The sequence below is a fragment of the Brachypodium distachyon genome, chromosome 4, assembly GCF_000005505.3.
Source record: "Brachypodium distachyon strain Bd21 chromosome 4, Brachypodium_distachyon_v3.0, whole genome shotgun sequence".
NCBI lineage: Eukaryota > Viridiplantae > Streptophyta > Magnoliopsida > Poales > Poaceae > Brachypodium > Brachypodium distachyon.
The window spans coordinates 16,892,004-16,896,573 of NC_016134.3; positions in this window are offsets into that span (position 1 = coordinate 16,892,004).

The following is a 4,570-nucleotide window of genomic DNA, read 5'->3' on the forward strand; positions in this document are numbered from 1 at the left end:
GTTCTCGTCTTGAGCCCCCGCAGAACCTCTGCGTTGGCTCGCTCCGCCCGTCCGTTGCTCCTCGGGTGAGCGACGGACGCGAAGCACAGCTTAGTGCCCATGTCTTCGCAGTAGGCATGAAACGCCGTGCTCGTGAATTGCGTGCCGTTATTGGTGATGATGCTATTAGGAACACCAAACCGGCACACAATGCCCTTAAGGAACTTGATGGCCGCATGGGCGGTCACCTTGCGCACTGGTTCGACCTCCACCCATTTGGAGAACTTGTCGATGGCCACAAACAAGTATTCATAACCACCAACCGCCCTTGGTAGCTTGCCGACGATGTCCAGTCCCCAGACCGCGAACGGCCACGAGGACGGGATGGCATGCAGGGCCTGGGCCGGTTGGTTGCTCTTCTTCGAATGGAACTGGCACGCTTCGCACGTCCTCACCAGCCGCTCTGCGTCGGCCAGGGCCGTGGGCCAGTAAAAGCCATGCCGGAAAGCCTTGCCGGCTAAAGCCCAGGAGGCCACATGGTGTGAACATGTGCCTCGATGTATGTCCTCCAACAGTCCGCACCCTTCTTCCTGCGGTACGCAGAGGAGTTTGACACCATTTGCACGCCTGCGGTAGACGCTGCCGTCTATCACAGTGTACATCTTGGCTCGCCGCGCTACGCGCTCCGCGGCGACGTCATCCCCCAGGAGAGTCTCCCCTTTCAAATAGCGGGCGATCTCTTCCACCCAGGGAGGAATTTCTCTGCCAATGCATGCCGCCATATCAGCGGCATGGACACCTGCTGCTGCAGGGGTTCCCTCGGTTGTCGGAGGGGCGTCCCCGGCAGCCGTCTGGGGGGCGACTGAAGGAGCCAGTTACTTCTGACAGAACACCCCCGCCGGAGGCTTCCGGCGCTCTGCTGCCATCTTGGCCAGCTCATCAGCAGCGAAGTTGTCCTTCCGCTTGATGTGTTCGAAGCGCAAACCCTTGAACTTCCATTCCAGCTTGCGAACCTCTTCCACGTACGGTGACATTTGAGGACAATCGTAGTCCTTGTTCACCTGGTTGATCACAAGCTGGGAATCACCGCGAACAACCAGGCGCTTAATGTCGAGGGCGACCGCTGCCCGCACCCCGGCAAGCAGGCCTTCGTATTCCGCCGTGTTGTTGGTGGAGTTAGCGAAGTCGAGTTGGACGGCGAGCCACAGCTGGTCCCCTGTGGGTGACTCGATGACGACCCCGGCCCCCGCTCCCTGGAGACTGAACGCACCGTCGAAGTAGAGGACCCAGTGGCTCTCGTCCAGCCTGCCGGGAAGGCCGGTCTCCGACTCACTTTCTTCTACGCCCGTGGACGTTCACTCCGCGACGAAGTCCGCCAGGGCCGTGCTCTTGATGCTTTTGGAGTTGGCGAAGTGGAGGTCGAACTCCGACAGCTCCATCCTCCATTCGGCCACCCTCCCGGTGGCTTCACGGTTGGTGAGGGTCCTCCGGAGGCAGAACCCGGACACCACCGTGACGCGGTGCGCCTGGAAGTAGTGGCGCAACTTGTGGGACGCAAGGAGGACCCCCAGAAGGAGCTTATGTACTTGCGGGTATCTTGTCCGCGCGTCGCGCAACACAGTACTGACGAAGTACACCGGTCGCTGCACCAACCGCTTCCGAGGCGCCGGGGTTGCCGGCTCTGGGGTGGTCCCTGGGTTTGAGGTGGTTGCCGGAGGCTGCTCAGCCCCCTGCCCCGCAGCCCCAATCCCCGGGACGTCTTCCTCCCTCTCGGCAACCAGCACCGAGCTGACCACCTGGTCAGTCGCCGCTAGGTAGAGTAATAGCGGCTCGCCCAACTTGGGGGCGACGAGGATGGGCGGTGACCTCAGGTATCGCTTGAGTTCCTGGAGCGCCGCCTCGGCCTCGGCAGTCCAGTCGACTGGACCCTTCTTCTTCATTACCCGGAAGAAAGGCAGGGCACGCTCGCGCAGCCTGGAGATGAAGCGTCCACGCGCGGCTTCGATTTTGCTCCATCTTCTCGATGGCTTCGATTTTGCTCGGGTTGGCCTGTATCCCCCGGTGTGAAACCAGGAAACCCAGAAGCTGCCCGGAGTTGACACCGAAGGTGCACTTATCAGGGTTCAGCCTGAGCTTGATCTTGCGGAGGTTGCCAAATGTCTCCCGCAGGTCATCAATCAGCGAGTCCCTACGCTTCGATTTGATGACGATGTCATCCATGTAGGCCTCCGCATTGCGGCCTAGCTGGGGCCCCAAACATTCTCGCAGGGCGCGCTGGAAAGTGGAGCCCGCGTTCTTCAACCCGAAAGGCATGCATGTATAGCAGTAGCAGCCAACCGGGGTGATAAACGCTGTCTTTTCCTCATCCTCGACCGCCATCTTGATTTGATGGTAGCCGGAGAAGGCATCCAGGAAGCTCAACAGGTCACAACCAGCGGTAGAATCAACTATCTGGTCGATACGGGGTACAGGGAAGGGATCCTTGGGGCATGCACGATTAAGATCGGTAAAATCTACGCACATGCGAAGCTTATTCCCCGCTTTGGGCACTACTACAGGGTTAGCCAGCCAGGTGGGGTACAAAACTTCCCTGATCGCCCCGGCAGCCCTGAGCTTGCCCACCTCTTGCTTGATGAAATCTTTCCGCTCTTGTGCCTGCCACCGGATCTTCTGCTTGACGGGGTGCGCGTCCGGGCGCACCGCGAGCCGATGCTCAATCACCTCCCTGGGGACTCCGGGAAGGTCCGACGGTTCCCAGGCGAACACGTCGGTGTTTTCCCGAAGGAAGGTGACGAGGGCGCTTTCCTATTCGGCGGTCAAGTTCGCGCCGATGGTAACGGTGCGCTCCTTGTCGCCGGCTTGGAGGGGCAGCTTCTTCACTTTGGCGGCCTCCTCTCGGAGCCCCCGCCCCTTGCCGGGACGCGCGCTCGAGCCCGCGCCTCCTCCGGCTAGCCCTTGCAGGCTGGCGCGGGCCTTCTTCGTTGCCGGGGCGTCACCCGGCAGGGCGTCGTCCTCGACAACACCTTCGTCGCCGGCGTCAGCTGCAGCAGCGGCCCGAACGACCTCGCCAACGCACCAAGCAGCGTCTTTGAGATCGCACTCGATGGAGAGGACTCCGTAGATGGACGGCATCTTCATCACGCCGTAGGCGCAATGCGTAGCCGCCATAAACATGATCAGCGCCGGCCGACCAAGGATCCCGGTGTAGAGCAACGGGGTGTGCGCCACGTCGAACACTATGTGCTCGGTCCTGAACGCTTCCCGGGACCCGAAGGTGACCGGCAGCGTGATGCGTCCCAGCGGGCGCACGATCCCGGGGTTCACCCCCCGGAATGGTTCGGTGGGCTTCAGCTGCTCCATCAGCAGCTGGAGCTTTTCCACCAGCCTGGCGGACAAAAGGTTAAGCCCCGCTCCGTTGTCCACCAACACTTTGGTCACCGTCATATTGCTAATGATCGGCGAGACGACGAAGGGTATTACCCCGGAACCCAATTGTCGCACCGGGTGGTCGTCGGCGCTGAAGGTGATCGGCACGTGCGACCACCTCAACGGCTCTTGCGGCTCCGCATCCGGCAACAGCGCGCACACGTCGCGGGTGAGGCGCTTCACCGCGGCGTGGGATGGGAGAGCGTAAGATCCCCCATGGATGCAGGCGACGCCACGAGGCTCCTGGAAGCCCGGCTCGTCGCCGCTAGAATGGTCGGACTTGCGCTGCTCCTTGGCGCGCGCCCTGTCACGCCCACGAGGAGGGCGTTCCCGCGCAGCGAGGGGCTGACCGCGCCCCCCTTGGGGTTCAACCCTGCTGGCGCCACCGCCGGCCGGCCTCGGACCCGCCCTGGGGTCGTTCGGGCAATCTCGGGAGAGATGCCCGATGTCGTCGCAATTGAAGCAGGCGTCGGCGGTGCGGCGCTCCTCGTGGCGCTGTTCCCGCCGCTGCTTGATCCCTTGCAAGACGCGGCAGCTCTGCGCGTTGTGGGTGGAGTTGTTGTGGATAGGACAGCGGGACGCGTCGCCTTGCTTCCCGCTAGATCCTCCCCCCGGCGAGGCCTTCTTCAGGGGCCTCGCGGCCGGAGCCCCCAAATCCGCAGCGAGGACTTGCTTCCCGCTGCGCTTACGGGAACCCTTCTTCTGCGAGCCCTCGCCAGGGCTCGCAGCAGCCTGGGCTGCCAGCTCGGGCGCTAGGCGCCCCTCCTCAGCCATGGCGCATTTGTGTGCCAAGGCGTACAAGTCCTGCGTCGTCCGGATCCGATGCGTGCTCAGCTTCTCATGCATTTTGGGGTCGCGGACGTTGATGGCGAAGGTGTTGATGATGGCGGCCGCCTCCGCCTCCGGGATAGAATAGGAGAGATTGGAGAAACGGTTGACGAAGGCCCGCAATGTCTCTCCTGGTTTTTGCACGATGGTGTGCAGCTCCGCCATGGTTCCCGGGCGCTTATAGCCGCCCTGGAACGCGCTCACGAACTGCTCGCGCAGGTCTGCCCAGGTGGCGACGGACCCGGCGGGCAGGTTGAGCAACTAGGTTCGCGCTGATCCCTTCAGGACCATCGGGAACCAGTTCGCCCTGACCTTGTCGTCGGCGCCGATGGCATGC